Source organism: Bufo gargarizans, chromosome 1 (genome assembly GCF_014858855.1).
Source record: "Bufo gargarizans isolate SCDJY-AF-19 chromosome 1, ASM1485885v1, whole genome shotgun sequence".
NCBI classification, from domain to species: Eukaryota; Metazoa; Chordata; class Amphibia; order Anura; family Bufonidae; genus Bufo; species Bufo gargarizans.
The window spans coordinates 5,806,924-5,828,769 of record NC_058080.1 but is presented as its reverse complement, the minus strand read 5'-3'; the positions used below and the strand labels follow the sequence as shown (position 1 = coordinate 5,828,769).

At 42.2% G+C, this 21,846-nt stretch overlaps 1 protein-coding gene across 1 annotated transcript in view; it reads left to right on the top strand.

Annotated features, from left to right (window-relative positions):
- Positions 1-21,846, top strand: part of KCNIP4 (potassium voltage-gated channel interacting protein 4) — a 469,961-nt gene that overhangs the window by 185,779 nt on the left and 262,336 nt on the right. The window lies entirely within an intron of this gene.

Sequence of the window (21,846 nt, the reverse complement as noted above, 5' to 3'; positions counted from 1 at the left end):
GGGGTAGCAAATTTGTATGCCTAAATATGTGATTGAGTCTGTTGCCCATTGAAAGGGAAATTCACTCTCTATAGTCCTCTTCAAAGATGGGGATTTGGATTCATTTATTTTATAGTAGGAGACTTCCCAGAATTCCCTGATTAACTACAATGTAGCCCTCAGTGAAGGCAAGGGGTCAGTTACTGTCAAAATGACAACGTCAGCAAAGAGACCTATCTTATGTTGTCTATTGCCTGCCGGAATGCCACGAATCGAATCCGACATCCGTACCATTTCTGCGAAGGGTTTCATTACCATTAAGAAAAGGAAAGGGGAGAGAGGGCAGCCCTGACGGGTACCATTGGTAATTATAAAAGGGGAGGAGAGGGAGCCATTAGCTAATACCCTCGCTGATGGGGTGGAGTATAATGCTTGAATTGCATTTTTGATTGGGCCCTGGAGCCGAATTTATCCAGAACCGCTGACGCAAAACCCCAATGTATACGGTCGAACGCCTTCTCTGCATCTAGAGTCAGAAGCAGAGAAGGCGTCTTCAACCCCCCAGCCTTTTGCAATAGGCCTAGTATCCGGCGGGTACCATCTGGTGCCTCCCTACCTTTTGTGAAGCCCACCTGATCAGTATGTATTAACAAAGGCAATATGTTCAAGAGCCTACGGGCAATCAGTTTTGCATAAATCTTCACATCACAATTGAGGAGAGAAATCGGGCGAAAGTTGGCAGGGGAGTCAGTCGATTTCCCTGGCTTCGGTATGGTAACTATCGTAGCCTGCAGCATTTCCGAAGGGAATTGTTCTCCCCCTAACACCTTATTAAATAGTTTCACCAAATGAGGTTGCAACAGGGATGAAAACAGTTGGTAGTATTCATTAGAATACCCATCAGGGCCAGGTGATTTATTTGGTTAAAGAGATCTGATTGTAGCCTCCACTTCTGAAGCCAATATTGGAGAGTTTAACTCATCCACTTGTTCACTGCTTAAGGAGGGAAGATGCACTTTTTGAAGAAAGAGGTTAATTTTTTCTGGGGATGGCTGGTAGGTAGATGGATCTTTGTTAAGATTGTATAACTTAGAGTAAAAGTGGCTAAAAGCTTCTGCTATGTCATTTGGATGAGTAATTCTAGAAATTTTGTCAGGTGCAATTAAGTGGGGAATATGTATTTTTTGAGTTATTGGTTTTATTTTCCTCGCTATCAACCTACTCGGCTTATTATAGGATTGGTAGTAAGAAAGTCGAATGGATGTTAATTGGCGATCGTAATCCATTTGTAGGGTGGAGTGAATTTCATGTCTCAGGGACATCAAGGTCTTGTGGAGGGATAAGGAAGGATCTGATCTGATCCGTTCTTCTAACCTAGCTTCTTCATCTAGAAGGGCCAACAGTTTAGCCTCACGTGTTCTTTGAAGTGCGAGCTTTGTTTTATTAATTCTCCTCTAATGGTGGCTTTATGAGCCTGCCACAGAGTGAAAGAGTTAATATTTTCAGTATCATTGAAAGAGAAATAGTCTACTATGGCAGATTCTGTAAGTGGTTTATACTTGGGATGCTGCAGGAGAAAGTATTATTCCTCCAGGATTTTTGAGTATTGACAGGCAGAATTTGGGTGATTGAGCACGAAATTGGTGCATGATCAGACCATGATGTGTTCCCAACAGAAGAATTAGATATCTTGGAAAGTAGTGGTCTATCAGATAAAAACAGATCAATTCGGGAGAACGACCTGTGCCTCGCTGAGTAAAAACTAAATTCTTTAGAATTTGCGTTCAAACATCGAAATGTGTCATATAGTAGGTTATCTCTCAGCCAACGCCCCAGTGTTGGAGCTTTTAATCTGGCCGGGTTTGATGAATCCAAAATCCCGTCTGGCACTATGTTGTTTTTTTTTTTTTTTTTTTTTAAATTTTATTGGGAAAACTACAAAACATTTACAATAAAAATTTTATTACAGTCTCTCAATTCTTAGTAACCCAAGTGATTATATGTACGTATATTCCACTCATCTTTTCAAAATATTTAGAAAACCCTCCCCTCCCTCCCTCCCAGTTTGTGGTGCGTCAAAGTAGGACCTTTATATATAAAACAACTTGATCTCAGCTAACCAGACCTCCAACCACCCCATATCCTGGTCCATTGATATTCATTTTCCCTCCGTCTGTATAAAAATTTTCGTAGTTCATTACCTTATCAATTAAATTTATCCATGTGTTTTTGTTTGGAGTGGATCGGGCAAACCAGGTGCGGCTGATCAAAACTCTAGCCAACATCAATACTCTACTCAAGAGAATCTTTTGATACTTATGATTTTTTAATTTGGAGAGATCATTGAGAATAAATACTTGTGGTTCAAAAGGAATTCGAATTTTTAGTTTACACATAATATAGTTATTGATACCGTTCCAGTAGTTTATAAGTTCTGGACAGGTCCATATCATATGGAGAAAGTCTGCTCCTACAGTGTCACATTTGGGACAGTTGGACGAGTCTCTTAACCCACATTTGTTCATCCACAATGGAGTAATATATAATCTGTGGCAGATATAAAATTGTATCAGGACATGGTTAAAGTTCTGGGATAGTGAAGATAGATTCCCAAAAATATTATCCCACCCTTCTATTTGTACATTCGGACAGTCCACCTCCCACGCTTTTTGTCCTGGAGAGTGTATGTCACTAAACCGTGCTTTAAGTAATAACTTATATATATTTGAAATTTTTATTCTGGAATGTGTACCTCCTACCCAATCATTCAGAAAGGATACATTATCTATATCCAACAGCCGCTTATCATCCAAGCTGGATAACACAGAACGCAATTGGAAATACCTAAACCATGAAAGATTTTTTAAATTTTGTATCATTTCTATATAGGATTTAATTTCTCTATCTTTAACTACCTGTGAAATATATAAAATTTTATTCTTCTGCCAAAATGTGTCAGCTGCAATTTCATCCAGCCTTTGTAAATACAAATTATGCCAAAGTGGCGTAAATGTAAGTGAACCCTTAACTTTCAACCATGTCCTAGTTGTAGCCCACACCTTAAGGAGTAGTTTTATAGTCTCTCTGTAGCCTTGCTCATAGCTCTTCAATAGGCCAGATTCCAACAAGGAAAAAATATTATTGTGGGCATGACTATTTACCAACTTCCCCAGTAGTGCGCTATGCTCTGATTCATAGCACCTCAATAGCTGGGCTGCAATAAAGTATCCCTTAAAGTAGGGGAGATTTAAACCCCCGCACTCCACTGATCTATACAAATACTCCAACTTAATTCGAACTCGCTTTCTTCCCCATATTAAATCATTAATTAGTCTCTCTATAAGTTTGAAATGTTTGTCTTGTATCCAAATAGGTGTATTCCTGAGCACATAGAGCAATTGTGGTAATATCACCATTTTGACTAGTGAAACTCGATCAGCTCTAGATAGGTGGAAGTTTCAGCCAAATTCCTATTTTAGCTCTGATCTTTACTATTATGGGGATCAAATTAAGTTCTACAAAATTTTCGACCCGAGGCGATATCGTCAAACCCAAATATTGAAAAGTATCAACAATATCCAACTGTGTAACAGGAATCTCTTTCTGTGGTAGGGGGTCTATTGGAAGCAGACTAGTCTTGGTCCAGTTTATAAGAAGACCAGAAACCTCACCAAATAATTTAACCATTTGAATAATCCTAGGGAGAGTGGTTTCCGTATGATCTATAAAAAACAGAACATCGTCTGCATATAGTGAGATACGATCTTGTGTTCCTAGCGTACCAAATCCTTTGATCTGATCGTCCTGCCTAATGGCCATCGCAAGGGGTTCGATATATATATCAAATAATAAAAGAAATAGTGGGCAACCCTGACGGGTGCCTCTGTTTAACTCGATACTGCTACTCAAAATTCCATTAAGACTCAATTTAGCCCTTGGAGATCCATACAATAGCCTAAGAGTACGTATAAACCTCTCTCCAAAGCCCATCCTAGCAAGAACCTTCCAGAGGAAACGCCACTCCACCCTGTCAAAGGCCTTAGAGGCATCTAATGACAGGATGGAGCGGGCGGTCCCCCCAGGGGCCTGGATATTAGAAAAGAGCCGGTGTTACTGGCCGTCTGGCACTATGTTGAAGTCCCCGCAGATCATTAGATAGCCTTTTTGTATAGCGCGCTCCCTCCGCAGGACTTTGTTTAAAAACCTTATAGGGGATTTATTGGGGGCGTATAAATTGACCAGGGTAATTGCCACCGAACCCACCAAGCCTACCAGAACAATGTATCTTCCCCCTTCATCACATAGCACTTTATCCACCTGAAAGCCCAGGGAGTCTTTAATTGCAATAGCTACTCCTGCTTTTTTCTTATTTGAATTGGCAAGTAAGATATTAGAAAAACCTTTACGGGAGAAATCTGGATGTTTGTCGCGTACAAAATGTGTTTCCTTGACACATAAGATATCAAATTGAGAAGATCTAACATCTTTCCAGAGTGAGGATCTCTTGTAAGGGGAATTTAATCCCTTAGCATTAATAGATAAAACCTTGACTGCCATAGATATAGAAGTTATTCAAGAGTTGAAAACAGAATACAAAACTTACATATCTGAGCGGACGTGGTGAAGGGGTTACCATCGATTGACCATCAAAAAGGAGAAGAATAATAGGACAAAAATAAGTCCATTATCAGTGGATATACAACCTGTGAAGAAAACATAGGTTAACAACAAAACAAACTTGGTCTGGACTATCGAGGGTTACAAGAACCTAAGACCAGAAAAATCGGGGATGAACAGTTCGGCCTTTTTTCGCCATCCCTTAACGTTAATTGTGACCACTTGACTAGGAGGAATAGTGAACTATAGATGAGTCACTTGCAAGATCAGTCTCCCACTGAGGTCCAGTCCGGGGCCACATGGGAAGTTGGTTTCTGCCTGGCTGGAGCCGGTGATAGTGAACTCCCAATGTTCCACTTTTTGAGCAGAGATTCGCCTTCTTCAGGGTTCCTAATAACGTATGTTTTCCCATCTTTGTGTATCAAGAGTTTCATTGGGAATCCCCATTTGTATGGAATTTGGAGCTCCATCAATACTTTGGTAACTGCAGATAGTTGTTTTCTAGCTTGCAGTGTTACTTGTGAGAGATCAGCAAAAATTTGAATGGACTGGTATGGCGCTGGTAAATTGCGGTTTTTCCTAACATAGGAAACTAGATCTTCTTTCGTGCAGTAGAAGTGAAAACGCGCAATTACATCTTTAGGCGTAGCCGCAGGTAGATGTTTAGGTTTGGGCAGATGATGACCCCTGTCAATCAAAAGCATTTGAGGATCTTTATCTGGGAATACCAGCTGGAGCATTTCTCCCAAATACTGTTGAAGGTTTGCCGGGGAAATTGAATCTGAGATGCCCCTGAATTTTAAATTGTTGCGTCTATTTCTGTCCTCCAGGTCAGCCATCTTAGCTCTCAGCACTGCCACCTCTTCTACTAGAGAATAGTGCGCATCAATAAGATCGTTGTGGGAGCTGGTTAATTCCCCCATTTTATTTTCAATGTGATTCACTCTGGATCCCATATCTTCTAAGGAGGAGGTAATAGAAGAGGCCACTTGTTGCAGATGCGAAATGAGAGAGTGATGAACAGCTGACATCATTGCTTTCAGCGAGCTTTCTGACACTGTTTGATCAGAACAAACAAAGTCCTGTAAAGGGTCCAACACCGCATCCACTTAGTTGTGGTCTTAGCCACAGCAGGGGACCGGGGCTTAACTAGGGGGTTGATACTGCTTGCCACGTTGCCAGCTATGGAGTCACTCACCGGCGATTCAGGATACATGGCATCCCCTTGTTCAGGCCTGGAGATGTCATGGGGTATATTTCCCCTTGCACCGGATCGATGAGGCGTTTGTGAACGCGCGACATTCCCCTCTGTGTCTCCGCAATTAGTAGCCGGAGAAGGAGAGCTTCTCTTATCTGTGGATGACCTGTAGTTTTCGGCCTCTTGCAGCGCGGGTGAAGAAACGGCGCGTAGTAGCGGGAAGCCGCCATCAGGCTTCTGCGTAGAAAAGAAGTCTGTGAGGCGTCGGAGACCCGGTACGGGAGGCTTTTTTCCTGGTCATCATGTCACAGAGCAGGTAGAAGACTATCTGGTAGCCCAATCTCTCTCTTGTCAAGGTGCTTTGGGTCGCTTAACAGGCATGGTGAAGCGGAGCTCTCTCACCAAGCAGCCATCTCGCTCCGCAGCAGGCCACGCCCCCCTGATCTCCACTTTTGACACGGCTAATGCTGAGGTAAAAACCATGCTCAGGAAATATTGGCCTATCTTATTGTTGGACCCAGACCTTACTTACACTATTTCTCCCTATCCGAGTGTCACCTACCGGAGGGGAAGGAGCCTAAGAGATTGGCTAGTGCACAGTCATTACATGGCCCTGTCGAGACCTGGTACATGGTTAGAGCGTCGTCCTCTGGGGATGTGTTGAGGCACGTGCAAGGCGTGTGAGTTTATTCATGTGGCCAAGACTATTGAGTGCTCTGTGACAAAAGAGACCTTCCCAATTCGTGATTTTATCAACTGTAGAAGCAAAGGGCTGGTTTATATTTGCCAGTGCCAATGCCCCATGGATTATGTCGGTAAGCCATATAGGGAACTTAGAAGAAGAATCTGTGAGCATGTGAATGATATACTTAAAAAGAACATCACTCCAGTTTCTAGTCATGTCATTGAGAAGTATGCTGGGGATCCTTGGGTTCTTAATTTTTCTGTACTTCAGTTGATTCCCCCTTCACCTAAAGGGGGCGACTGGGAAAGAAAAATTCTCCACAAAGAGACTGAATGGATCTTTAGGTGTAGATCACAATCACCCTTTGGTTTGAATGAAAGAGTGACCTTTATTTCATTTAGGGTTTTTCTTTTTCATTACTACGTCTCCGCCTTAATTAATTAGTAGTACTATTCTTGTCATGGATGCGCAAAGCATCCTAATTTTATTACTGTGGCTTATATTATATCGCCACTCATATCCCTGTTAGTGTTGAGCGCGAATAGCAAATTTTAATTGCGAATATCGGCACTTTGAGTATTCGTGAATATTTATAATATAGCGCCATATATTCGTAGAATATATGGCACTCAGTCTTTTTGGGTAAGAGTCTATCAGCTTTGCACATTTTGACTTGCCAGGATTTGCCCACTCTTCTTGGCAAAAACACTCCAAATCTGTCAAATTACGAGGGCATCTCCTGTGCACAGCCCTCTTCAGATCACCCCACAGATTTTCAATCAGATTTAGGTCTGTGCTCTGGCTGGGCCATTCCAAAACTTTAATCTTCTTCTGGTGAAGCCATTCCTTTGTTGATTTGGATGTATGCTTTGTGTCGTTGTCATGCTGAAAGATGAAGTTCCCCTTCATGTTCAGCTTTCTAGCAGAAGTCTGAAGGTTTTTTGCCAATATTGACTGGTATTTGGAACTGTTCATAATTCCCTCTAGCTTAACTAAGGCCCCAGTTCCAGCTGAAGAAAAACAGACCCAAAGCATGATGCTACCACAACTATGCTTCAATGTGGGCATGGTGTTCTTTTGGTGATGTGCAGTGTTGTTTTTGCGCCAGACATATCTTTTGGAATTATGGTCAAAAAGTTCAATCTTGGTTTCATCAGACCATAACACCTTTTCCCATATGCTTTTGGGAGACTTCAGATGTTTTTTTGAAAAATGTAACCTAGCTTGGCTTGGATGTTTTTCTTCGTAAGAAAAGGCTTTCGTCTTGCCACTCTACCCCATAGCCCAGACATATGAAGAATGCGAGAGATTGTTGTCACATCTACCACACAGCCAGGACTTGCAAGATATTCCTGCAGCTCCTTTAATGTTGCTGTAGGCCTCTTGGTAGCCTCCCAGACCAGTTTTCTTCTCGTCTTTTCATCAATTTTGGAAGGATTTCCAGTTCTTGTTAATGTCACTGTTGTGCCATATTTTCTCCACTTGATTATGACTGTCTTCACTGTGTTCCATGGTATATCTAATGCCTTGGAAATTCTTTTGTACCCTTCTCCTGAGTGATACCTTTTAACAATGAGATCCCTCTGATGCTTTGGAAGCTCTCTGTGGACCATGGCTTTTGCTGTGGGATGCGACTAAGAAAATTTCAGGAAAGACCAACTAGAGCAGCTGAACTTTATTTGGGGTTAATCAGAGGCACTTTAAATGATGGCAGGTGTATGCTGACTCCTATTTAACATGATTTTGAATGTGATTGCTTAATTCTGAACATAGCTACATCCCCAGTTATAAACTTATGCAACCACATTATTTTAGTTTTTTTTGTTTTCTTCCCTCCACCTAAAAGATTTAAGTTTGTTTTTCAATTGAGTTGTACAGTTTATAGGTCACATTAAAGGTGGAAAAAGTTCTGAAATGATTTATTTTTTTACAGCACAGAAACCTGACATTTTAGCAGGGGTGTGTTGACTTTTTATATCCACTGTACATATCACAATAAATGGTTTAAATGCATCTACTGTACCTATATCATTCCTTGGAACACCAGATATTTGAGTGTTCTCCAAACTATTTGATATTGTCTATTAGTGAAGAGACACTGATTTCATGCTGGTAACTCTTACATGCTGGTAATCATCATTCACTTTTTTGCCATGTCTTAAAGGGATATTAACTAGATAGCATTCATTACCCCCCATAGTGGCCCATCCTCATGGTTTGTTTCTTCTTTGTTATCCTTGGCAATGTCCCATATGGCATGCATGGATCTTCACCTCTATGTCAACATAGCTGCTATTTTCTTCCCTTTGGGCAGTGCAGTTTTGCTGTTTCAGTTTGGCAGCGCTTGCTTGTCCTATATATTCAGCTCCTTAGGTTGACTCAGAATTGTAATTTTCAGTAGTGCAGTTGGTGATCCCAAGGTTCAAAGTGCTGGATCGGCCATTTTGCCATCTCAGCAGTAAAAAGCTTTCTGAGCCATGGGGGTGATATTAGGAAGGGTAAAGAGCTAGGAGATAGTTGAATGCTCATTCTGCAAGCATCCGGTCACATTGTTGCCAAACATATTCTGGAAAGCTTCTAAATCATATAATGCACACTATTATACTGTGTGTCTCAACTAGCATAATATTATATTTATGCAGCCAGTCATCTCTGACTTAGGTATAGCTATTTCTTCATGGGCCAAAATTTACAATGTAAGATCAGAACTGGAGGATTCTATAAAGGGCAGAAGCAACATACGATTGCTCTCATCTATCAGTGTGTTATCTCAGAAATCTAGTACTTCCACGACTGCTACCTTGACACATGCTTAATATGGGCAAAGAGAATCAACATACATGTGATCCTCACACCAAATGTGGCTCCCAGGTCACATCATGGCCATTCTAGCTCTAGACTTTAACCATAGAAATGAGTTCTCCTGGAATGATTTAAAATGGCTGCAAGCAACCTGTCCCAGAATGTGAGCACAACTGTTTGCAGGGCTTCCTGGAGGGGGGGGGGGGGGGGGGCTCAACACACTCTACACTGCTTTACAATAGATGGTAATGGCTCAGTTGATAACACTGGTGCCTTGCGGTGCTGGGGTCCTAGGTTTGAATCTGACCATGGACAACATCTGCATGGAGTTTTTATGTTCTCCCCGTGTTTACGTGGGTTTCCTTCGGTTACTCCAGTTTCCTCCTACACTCCAAAGACATACTGATAGGGAACTTAGATTGTGAAACCTATTGGGGACAGCTTGATCCTAATGTCTGTAAAGCAATGTGGAATATAGCAGCGCTAAGTGTGTAAAATAAATAAAATTATGTGATCCTGCCTACAATATGTCATCAGGGCTGAACAGCCTGACAGGAACACTCACCAACATGTAGCAGAGGCAAGTGCCGATGAGTAGTGTGTAGTGAGACTCTGCACCTTCACCCCCCTAGGTGGTTATGGACAGTCGACAGGACAAATTTTTCCGTCATGTATAACGGAACCAAATGGAACAGTTATTTTTCCCTATAGACATGTATTAGGATGGAACAAAATGGAATGCCTCTTAAAGGCTTCCATTTGGCATTCTGTCCTAAAAATCTGTTATATTCTGTTATAACTCTGTTATAAAAAAAAGTTAAAATCACCTAATTTTTCAAAATTTACATATAAAAATAAACAATAAAAAAAACATAACACGTATCCACGCATACAAAAATGTCTGTACTATTATTATTATTATTTATTATTTAAGCGCCATTCATTCTATAGCGCTGTACATATGATAAGGGGTGCACATACATAATACAGACAATTGCACTAATCATAAACAAGATGAGTTACAAACTGGTACAGAAGGAGAGAGGGCCCTGCCCGTGAGGGCTTACAATCTACATGGTATGGGAGAAGGACACAGTAGGTGCGGGTTAAGTTGGTCATGGCGGTATAGAGGCAGCAGGGTCATTGGTTGTAGGCTTGTCTGAAGAGGTGGGTTTTCAGGTTTCTTTTGAAGGATTCCACTGTAGGTGAGAGTCTGATATGTTGTGGTAGCGAGTTCCAGAGTATGGGGGATGCACGGGAGAAATCTTGGAGTCGATTGTGGGAAGAGGCGATACGAGGAGAGGAGAGAAGGAGGTCTTGTGAGGATCGGAGAGTGCGTGTGGGGATGTATCGGGAAAGTAGCTCAGAGATGTAGGGAGGGAACAGGTTATGGACGGCCTTGTATGCGTTTGTCAGTACTTTGAAGTGAATTCATTGGGCAATGGTGAGCCAGTGAAGGGATTGGCAGAGGGGAGAGGCAGAGGAGTAATAAGGTGAGAGGTGAATGATGAATATATTTTTCCTCTGCGGTGGATGCTGTAAGGGAAAACATTTTTTAAAACATGCGAATAACAGTGATTAAAAAGTTTTTATGTACCCCGAAAAATTGTACCAATAAAAACTATAGTTAATTCTGCAAAAATCAAACCTCCCTGTAGACAGAAATATAAAAAAAGTTATGGCTGTCAGAAAATGGCAATGCAAAGAACATTTTCATTTTTCATAGGTTTTTCAATACAAGACATGGAGAATTAAATGGTGCCATTAAAAAATACAACTTATCCCACAAAAGGCTATGCGAATGGAAAATTTAAAAAGTTATGGTTATTGGAATGTGGGGAGGCAAACATGAAAATGGACCTGATACTTAAGAAGTTAATTACTTAAAGTAGTTTTGAGTGATTGGATAGGGGGAGTTACACTTTGGGCTGGTATCCCTTGAAAAGGTCAGAAAAGACCTCCAGAGGGTAATATAATCATATGCAGGCCTGCAATAAGAGTTACAGTTAGTGATAGGGGGCCCAATTACAGTCCGTTATAGGAGCCCCAGTTAGAGGTGAAATCAACTCCTCAAGGCTCTGTCAATGTTCTTAGGCTTTCCATTCGGCAGATACATCAGAAAAATCACATGTGCCTAATATAAAACGCCAACTTATGTAACGATGTACCTTACAGCAGTAAGTGAGACCTCATTTGGAGTATTGTGCTCAGTACTGGAGGCCATATCTCCAGAAGGATATTGATACTTTGGAGAGAGTTCAGAGAAGAGCTACTAAACTGGTACATGGATTGCAGGATAAAACTTACCAGGAAAGATTAAAGGACCTTAACATGTATAGCTTGGAAGAAAGACGAGACCGAGGGGATATGATAGAAACTTTTAAATACATAAAGGGAATCAACAAGATAAAAGAGGAGAGAATATTTACAAGAAGAAAAACTGCTACAAGAGGACATCGTTTTAAATTAGAGGGGCACAGGTTTAAAAGTAATATCAGGAAGTATTACTTTACTGAGAGAGTAGTGGATGCATGGAATAGCCTTCCTGCAGAAGTGGTAGCGGCAAATACAGTGAAGGAGTTTAAGCATGCATGGGATAGGCATAAGGCCATCCTTCATATAAGATAGGGCCAGGGGCTATCCATAGTATTCAGTATATTGGGCACACTAGATGGGCCAAATGGTTCTTATCTGCCGACACCTTCTATGTTTCGATGTTTCTATACAGCAAGAAATAAGGTATTTTATTGTACATGGCAGTAGTAACACCTTAATATGCTCAAACCAGGTGGCAGATTCCCTTTAAAGGGAACCTGTCACCAGTTTTATGGTGTCCTAACTAAGGGCAGCATAAATAAGTGACTGATTCTCTTAGCAAAATGCTGGGTCACTTTCTTTAATTGACCCAGTCAATCTGCCAACATCTTGTATTGAAAAGCTCCAGCTGATAATGATGAGTCCTGAATATTCATGAGCTCCTGAGTCTCCCTGCCTACCGGCTGCAGATTGACAGTTTTTTTCCATATGAATCAGCAGCAGGGGAGTGGCTATAGCTCTGAATTAAATATACGCTGGACTCACTGACATCACGCTGGACTCAAATCAGCTCATTAGCATGCGGCATGTGGCATCTTTGTGTGTATATTATGAGGTAACCATCTGTCACACCAGTAAGTGAATACATCTAAGGCACTTTTTAGTAGTTAATGATTGTATATAATTAGTTAGATTATAATCAAATAGCCACATGACAGGTTCCCTTTAAGAGCGTCTTTAATTCTTGAGTAAATATTAGTGATGAGCTAAGTTCTCAAAAATTCGATTCGGCTGCTTTGCCGAATTACTTGGTCACTAAGTGCATTTCTTTGTGAGTAGCAGTCGCAATGATGGGGAACTGCGATGTTGTCTCCCAATTATCATTAAAAGGGTTGTCTCATTATGGATAATGGAGGCATATCGCTAGGATATGCCCCCATTGTCTAATAGGTGCGGGCACCGCCATTTAGGCAAAGTGAGACAATAACCCCAGGAGGCACGGCCCTGGTGACAAGTGGGGGGTGGTGGCAGGGCACAGGGAGAAGAGCGCTTCCATTGTGGAAGCGCTCATCTCCATAGTTATCTGTTTCGACGTCCTCAGGACAGCGATACAGATAGATGTGCTGCGGGACAGGGGAAGGAGAGGCGTCTCGCTTTCCTGTTCCTCTGATAGGCTTATCAGAGGCCAGTGCAGGCAGCGCGATGATGTCATTGTGCGGCCTGAGCCGTGCAGCACGGGACACAGGCCGGAAGAGGCCTGCATTGCATCGCTGCCAGCCTGATGGAGGTAAGTATAAGTGTTTATTTTTTTATATGGTACTACTTACTAGCACTTGATTGGCGGGAATCTATGGGGGCACTTGTTACTGGCACATGATTGGGGGTTATTTATGGGGGCACTTGTAACTGGCACATGATTGGAGGGCATCTATGTGGGCACTTGTTATTGGCACATGATTGGGGGCATCTATGGGGTACTTGTTACTGGCACATGATTGGGGGGCATCTATGGAGGTACTTGTTACTGGCACATGATTGGGGGGCATCTATGGGGGTACTTGTTACTGGCACATGATTGGGGGGCATCTATGGGGGTACTTGTTACTGGCACATTATTGGGGACATCTATGGAGGCACATCTTACTGGCACATTATTCTGGAGCACTGTGGGGGAATCTATGGGGGCACTTATTGGTGGCACTTTATTGGTGGCACTTTTTACTGGCACATTATTGGGTGGCACTATGGGGGCATCTAGTGAGGCCACAAAGAAGGGGTATTTTATATGGGGGAAGGGGGAGAGGAACACTATGGGAGCTTCTACTGAGGCTACAAAGAAGGGGTATTTTATATGGGGGGCTCTGTATAGGGGCATTTTATATTGGGGCACTTTATAGTAGGTAGTATGGGCAAGGGGAGAGAGGAGTACTATGGGCTCATCTATGGGGGGCACTAAGAAGGGGTATTTTAAACTTGAAAATTATGGGGACACTTAGGGCATCTACTGGGGCACTATATATTGGGCATTTTATACTGGTACATTATGGTGGGCACTAGGAAGAAGGGGGAGAGGAGCACTATGGGGGCATTTACTGGGGGTACTATATAGGGATATTTTATACTGGCACATTATGGGGGCACTTTTTGGACATTTAGCTCAACTGGGGGCTTTAAAAGTGGGTATTTTTTGCACTGGCACATTATAAGGAGAATTATTACTACTGGGGGCATTATGATGGGCTTTATTACTACTGGGGGTCTATGGGGAACATGATTACTAGTATAGGCACTATGGGAGCATTATTACTTCTGGGGCACAGTGGGGACATGTTGGGGGCACTGTAGGAGCACTATTACAACCATGTGTGCGCTAGCAGATAATTATTCCTATTGGTGGGACTTTTGGGAGCACCATTACTGTGGGGGCACTGTGGCACAGTATCAGCTCACCACAATAATTTTTGGAGGATGTTATGTTTACACTATTAGTGTCAGGGGCACTATTCGCTGGGCGCAGTTATTTTAGGGCACTGTCTGCCAATAATTATTGAAGGGCACTATCTATCTATTATCAGGGGGTTTATCTGTTTCTGCAGTATAGTATTGGGGAGCACAGTGGCACAGTATTGGGGTGGTAGAATGATTTATCCAGAAGATAGGAGGATGATGGAAAAGTAGTAAACTAATATTTTGTTTGTCAAACTGCAGAGACGAGAAATGGCTGAAAAATGGTGGTCTGGTCTGAAAGGAGAAGATGAGGAAAGAGAACATCCACATAAAAGAGACGTCACTGGATGTAAGAGGCATGGGGGGCTGTATTACCCTGTATGTAGTGGTGGATGGAGGGGTTAGTAGTACAGTACTATCTGCACATTGTAAAAAAAAAAAAAAGTAATCTGCAAAATACTATATATTTGTGTCAGAAGTTGTGCTTTTTTAATTGTTAGGCTACTTTCACATTAGTGTTTTTCTTTTCCTGCATAGAGTTCCGTCCTAGGGGCTCTATACCGGAAAAGAACTGATCAGGCATATCCCCATGCATTCTGAATGGAGAGCAATCCGTTCAGGATGCATCAGGATGTCTTCAGTTCAGTCATTTTGACTGATCAGGCAAAAGAGAAAACCGTAGCATGCTACGGTTTTATCTCCGGTGAAAAAAACTGAAGACTTGCCTGAATGCCGGATCCGCCATTTTTTTCCATAGAAATGTATTAGTGCCAGATCTGGCATTCAAAATGCTTTAAAAAATGAGAGAAAAAAAAACATCCGTTTTGCCTGATGACACCGGAAAAAACGGATCCGGTATTGCAATGCATTTTTCTGACTGATCAGGCATTTTTCAGACTGATCAGGATCCTGATCAGTCTGAAAAATGTCTGATCAGTCTGAAAAAATGACATCCGTTTGCATACAGTTTGCCTGATCAGGCAGTCAGAATCAAACAACGCAAGTGTGAAAGTACCTTTAGAATAATGATACCGCCATTTTATTTGATACTTTTGGGCTGATTCTTTTTTTTTTTTTATATTAAGGGACACTATAGTCACCAGAACCACAACAGCTAAACGTAGTAGTTCTGGTGTCTGTAGCATGTTTTTTTTGTGTGTGTTGTGGTGGAGGGCGTTATTGCATGCTAGGGTGTGGGAAGGCGGGATCCAGGGAGCCCAAGTAAATTCTTGCCCAGTGACTAATCAATATTATAGATAGCCCTGGGTGCGCATCCCACCACTGGGACCCAAACCTATATCGAGAATGGAGCCCCGCAATGTGGTGGCTGGAGGACTCCGGTACAGCGATCAGCTATTTTCACTGGTCCCATAGAAAATGAATGGAGGGTGGTTGTGCATGCGCAGTGCTCCCTCCTTAACTTGCAGGACTCCATTTTTTATATAGGTGCAGGTCCCAGCGGTGGGACCCGCACCTATAAAACAATGGGGGCATATCCTAGCAATATGCCCCCATTGTCCATGATGAGACAACCCCTTTAAACCCCTCAGATACCGCGTTAAACGCTGAACGCTTCGTCTGAGATAACTATTGAGGGCTGTCTGTAAAATAAATAAATGAATACTCCCCTTATTCATTTGATTGTGAAGAGTCCGCTGTGGCCATCTTGATTGAAGATCCAGCGTAAAATCTCAAGCAGGGCATGATGACGTCATCACGCTGGCTGGCGTGATGGCATCATACATCACTGCGCACAAGATTTCGCATTGGGATCTTCAATCAAGATGGCCATGGCAGACTCTTCGTACACAAATTGATTAGGTGAGTATGATTTTTTTTTTTTACCGCCATTTTAGTTAGCATTGATTCATTATCACGAAGCACAAGGAAATTTGGCTTTATGGCAAACCGCATATTCCCTGAAATTTGGATCCACTTTGTGAACTTCGATTCACTCAACACTAGTAAATATCATATAAGGAATATGAGAAAGTCTGTTTCCACAATAAAGCAGCAATAAGGAGATGGAAAAGCAGCCTGTTTTACGGACTTCTGTCAGGGGAACAGTAAACCAGTAATGAAGGGGATCCAATGGGATAGTATAGCCAAAAACATCTCTAATTAATGAGTTTACCAAGCTCTCTGCCCAAGTACTGCTCCCATTATAACATGTATTTATGTTTAATTGCCGAAGTTGAGGAGGGTGAGATTAATAATCCATAGATTTCTGAAATTAAAGCCTTAGAGGATGGGCCCTTGTGGTACAGGCGTTCGACAGGAATAATCCGAGGGGTGATAGTTATAGGTGATAGTTGAGCCAAATCATTTTCTAGATGAGTTGCGTATTTGAAGGTAAGAAAAAATTGAAGAAAACCACAGAAACAAGATAATAATGCACTTATTAAAGCAGATGCAAGCACTATATATGGACTAAGTCCTCACCCTGATATGATAATGTCTGAGACACTTAGTCGATATATTTTGATCAAAACACATCTAAGCCCGCCACCAAGCGTCAAGGTGGTCTCAGGTCAGGCGGGTCCTACGCTAAACCTACCTAAGCCGTTGGGCTTCTATGTTCAGGAGCGCAGACCCCGCACATATGGTGTGCTGCTCCTAGTAACCTCCATGTGCATCAAGCAACCAATGGGAGGAGGAGCAAGCACAGCCATATGTACCACCTAATTAAGGCGCTCATTGGATAGAGGAGGGGGGCAAAAGTGCAGAGGAATGCTACTCCCAAGATACTAGGTGCGCATTCACACTTGAAGGTGCCACTCCCTCAAGCAAACACTACATAAACAAAAAAAATCACAGAAAAAACTAAGATAAAAACATCCTGCATGATATGATACAAATTTGCGGATGTCCCTGGCCATATTATTGAAGAAAACCACAGAAACAAGATAATAATGCACTTATTAAAGCAGATGCAAGCACTATATATGGACTAAGTCCTCACCCTGATATGATAATGTCTGAGACACTTAGTCGATATATTTTGATCAAAACACATCTAAGCCCGAAAAAATTGACTTTGAACATTAAAGAGGTTCAGCTGTCAGATAGGAGTAAATAGAAAAGCGGAAATGGCTGAGGCTGTTTATTCGAGGCCAGAGTGACAAGTGCAATCGAGCCAAACAGAACACATACATCATATAGACAGCAGAAGAGAGGCATTGAAGCGGCTGGATAGGGTACCTCAGAGAAAGGAATTGAGACGATTAGGTGCTTCTCTATTTCTGTCCACTTGTTATATGCATGGAGGAATAACCAACAATAATGAGTCGTACAGTATTAATCAGCATTATCAGATGCAGAGTCACTATGCCTATCTACCCTCCACACAAAATTAAAGAATGATGCATGTAATTGTGTAGGACTAGAAATGGAATTGAAACAGGGAGCTCCAGTATCATGAGGCGCAGACCCACCTCTCTCTCCCCTTCTTCCTGGTGGATACGGCTGCCGGAGTAGCCTTGTCCCTCCATACAGGTTATAGCCTGCTGCTTGCCAGCTAGGCCACTCTTACTCTGCCCATGGGCTCACACGCACTCTCCCTCTTAAAGGGCCAGCATGCACACCCTAATCTTCACCAGCCAATGGCTGGCCACCTTGGGGAATTAAGGTATGTTTGCCTGGGTAAGAGCTTCTAGTCTACTAGTGTTCTTGGTGTTCTTTGTTTGCTTGCCAATTTATAGACTTCTGCCTGTTTTCTGGATTTTACCCTTTTCTGCTTAATCTGACCTCTGCCTAATATCTGTTCTGAGTCTGAGCTGCCTGCCCTGACCTTGGACTGTTTATCGCTCTGACTTCAGCCTGTCCCTGACTATGGTTTTACCTGATCCCTCGTTTCTCTGCAATAGTGTCTCTTGACCTCGGTGCATCAGCAGTCACTTGAACAGAGATTCCCCTGCAGTAAAGTCAAGATCTCTGTACAGGGGTTGAAGGGTGAAAACCAGGGAGTAGTCCTTAGCCAAATCTGTTCACATGATAAAGTGGGTCCACACTCACTGTGTAACAAAGTGGAGAATTGTCATGTTTAGGTCATCAATATCTAAGTATCGAAAGTAAGAGAGGGAAACTACAGTGGTAAAGTATATAACAGAAATGTGATTAATAAGAAAGCCACAGTTGGACATCTTCTTTTTATTTTTTATTTCCAAATCATAGATGGTGTCAGAGTGCCTAATTAATATTTGCAATGGAATATCCATTTTTTCGTTGAGTTTTCAATTACAAAGACCTATCTCCTATCCACAGGATAGGGGATGTGACAACTGATGGTGTCCATGTGGGTACTCCATTCATCTCTATGGGACTGAGCTTTAGTACTCAAGAACTCACGTCCTTGTGATTAGCAGGTGCCCCAGTGTTTGGCCCTACACCATTCAGATCATAATCTCTTTAAGGTTACAGTCACGGTCAGTTTTGGAAGCCTTTTATGAACCAGTCCTTAGTTTGGTTTTCAAAACCGTATACAGACCTGGCTGTGCGGCTGTACCCTAAGAGAAAATGTCACATCCAAATATAATAGCTTGTTTTCAAATATTTGGTAGAAGAAATGAATGTAATGTTTTTGGATGAGACAATGAAGAATAAAGTGCAGTTATGGTGCAGTTTAAACACAATTTGACTTACATATGTAGAAAAAATGAAGTGACAAACATTATCCAATTAACTGAAATCCCTCTGGGTTACAAAAAGCAAACACAGGGCTAATTAAGAAAACACTAAACCACAATATGCTAATTTGAGAACAAAGCCGTATTTCTGTCTTTCGGCAATGCAGAGCATCTCTTAGGGAGATTATATAATTAACACGATCATCTCGAAGACTAATGTTAAAGACGACACAAACTCCCCGGAGGATTAGAGAAAATGACACCAGTCACAGAGTCAATATTTGTCATAGATGTGTTCACACAACAAAAGTCTATTTCAGAGATTAGTCAATTCTTCATTTAGATTCAAAGCATTTTATTGATCAATTATAGTAATTTTGTGTAACATAAAACAAATGCATAAAGGTCGTAATTGAATTCAACTGGCTTGTCCTCTCTGCAACAAAAAGTTATGTTGATAGGCAACATTTTCTATTCCACTTTGTATTATTTTTGGAAATATAAAATCTGCATAAAATTCCTCGAGAACATTGCTCTAAATGCCACCCACTATTACTTAAATGAGGATGAATGAGAAGAGAAAAAAGTATTTTGTCCCCAGATCAGCACTAACCTTCATCACATGGTATTGAAGTTAAAGGGAACCCGTCACATTGAACATGTGGTCCAATTTTTGGGTGGAAAAATATTCAGTATAACTTGTATTTTATTCATTTTCATACATTAGAGTTAGAGATGAGCAAAGTTTTATAAAATTCGACTCAATCCGAATTAATTTGACACGAAGACCATTAAAAATCAGCTATTTCCCGGCTGCAGGGAAACATGCATAGCTAGTCCGCTGTGGTAGTGAAACAGTTACTGTGCGTCAGTATGACAGAAAGGTGACAGATGTCACACTTAAGGGTCATGCACAAAACTGTATTTATTATGCGGTCCGCAAAACCCGGATCCGCAAAAAATACACATGACATCCATGAACATCCGCATTGCATCCGTGTTTTTTGCAGATCCATTGTAACAATGCCTACTAGAGATGAGCGAAGAATTGACGAAGTGGAATTCGATCTAAATTTCAGTAAAAAAATTATTTGCACCGAATCCGAATTTCCTCACGCTTTGTGGTAACGTATCGCATTTTTCCTAAAATGACTGCCGCACATGTTAGGGCATAGAGCAAAGAACTCTGGGAACGAAGGATCACCCCCAATGCCATGCATGCAGCCTATCAGCAGCCAGCCAGCCCTGTGATGTCACAGCCCTATAAATAGCCTCAGCCATCTTGGATTCAGCCATTTTCCAGTGTACTTAGTGCAGGGAGAGACGTCAGCAGGCGCTAGGGACAGTGCTAGGAAAGACTTGAAAACTTTTATTTTGCTGAATAGAAGTTCAGGGAAAGATCATTAGAAGGGAAAGGATAGGGAAGAATTATTCCACAGTATTGAAGCAGAACAGGGTCGAATAGGGGAGATACAGCCTGGGTAATAGGAACAATCTTATTAAACCTTGCTGCACTGACTGCGGATCCAAATTGCCATTATACTGCTGCTTTTAGGTTTGCAATAGATGATACCAATGTAATTCCAGCAAACCGTTCTTGTTATTGGGGTGCAAGTGCTGTTTAATACAGCCATTAGCAAGGTGTATTACTAGAAAATATCTATTAGTCCTTGTGTGGTGCAGTTGTAAGAGGCAGCCCTGATCATCCAGCAACATTTCCAACACATATATATACTGTATATAGCAGACTGTCATGTTTCCCTCCAGCCACCAGAGGCCACTGTGGCTGAGTAGGACAGTGAGAGGAGTTGTTTCCAGAGGACAAGGAGTTAAGTGTTTTTCCCGGGCTGAGCAGAGGGCCTGGGCTGAAGGTGTCTGAGTACACAGGAAGAAGGACGCTGTGCACTGAGAGGGAGATCCACAGGGAAGATTAGAGCGATTTCTCCCTGCCTGCTGTGACACAGTATATGGGACAGTAGAGTGTGTTTGCTCCCTGACTGAGCTGATGTGTCCTGGTGTAGAAGAGAGACTGCTGTAGTGTGAGGCACTTACCAGAGGAACTGTGAGTGAATTCCAGGCCCTGCCTGATTACACGTCCAGAGCTGCTGATTATCTCTAACCAGAGTTACAGAGACTACAAAGAGAGGCCAGAGCTGAGCCACGCTGAAGCAAGCAAGCAAGCAACCAGATCGGGACCCAGACTGTACCTGCCTGCATGTGCCGGACACCGAACTGTGAGTGCACTGATGCTAACCTGAGCTAGGGCATAGTGGAATAGGATTTAGTTTAGTGCACCGTAGAGGTGCACCCCGGGTAGCGGGGACAGATAGGACTACCTAGAAGAGAGTAGCCTGCTATTGTCTGTACTTGTGTTTGTGATTCATTTGTGTTCTTTATGCAAATTTCCATTATCTTTATTGTGAATTCCCAAGCTGTTCATATTGTAAATCTGCTTCTCCGGCAGTTAGAGTTCTCTTTTAATAAAGCCGGTTTCTACTTCAGCCTCCTTGTCTGCTGCACTGTACTTGAGTCCTGCTCTACGGTCTCTTCCTCTGCTGACCGTTACACAGTTATATATTCTAAAGCCTTTTTTGGCTTATTAGCCGTTGTGTGGTGAAGTGAGAAAATTGCAGCCCTTTTTGGGGTGTATTAATTTCCTATTTATTTACTTACTTGACCTAACAGTATGTCAGACAGAAAAGTGACAGGCCCTGCACAGGGGAGAGGCAGAGGCCTAAATGTTTCTGGCGCAGGCACAGGTCGCAGCAGAGTAATGGGGCGTGGCAGCAGGGGTCACTTTGAGCTCCTGGTGTCATCTAGCGGTCGTGTCTTGACCAGCAACCCAGCGTTTCTTGAATGGTTGACTCAGTCATCCACTTCATCCCAAGTGACATCAGATACCCCCAGCCAAGAGTCGATGAGTTCGTCACACAACCCTAAGGCTACTTTCACACTTG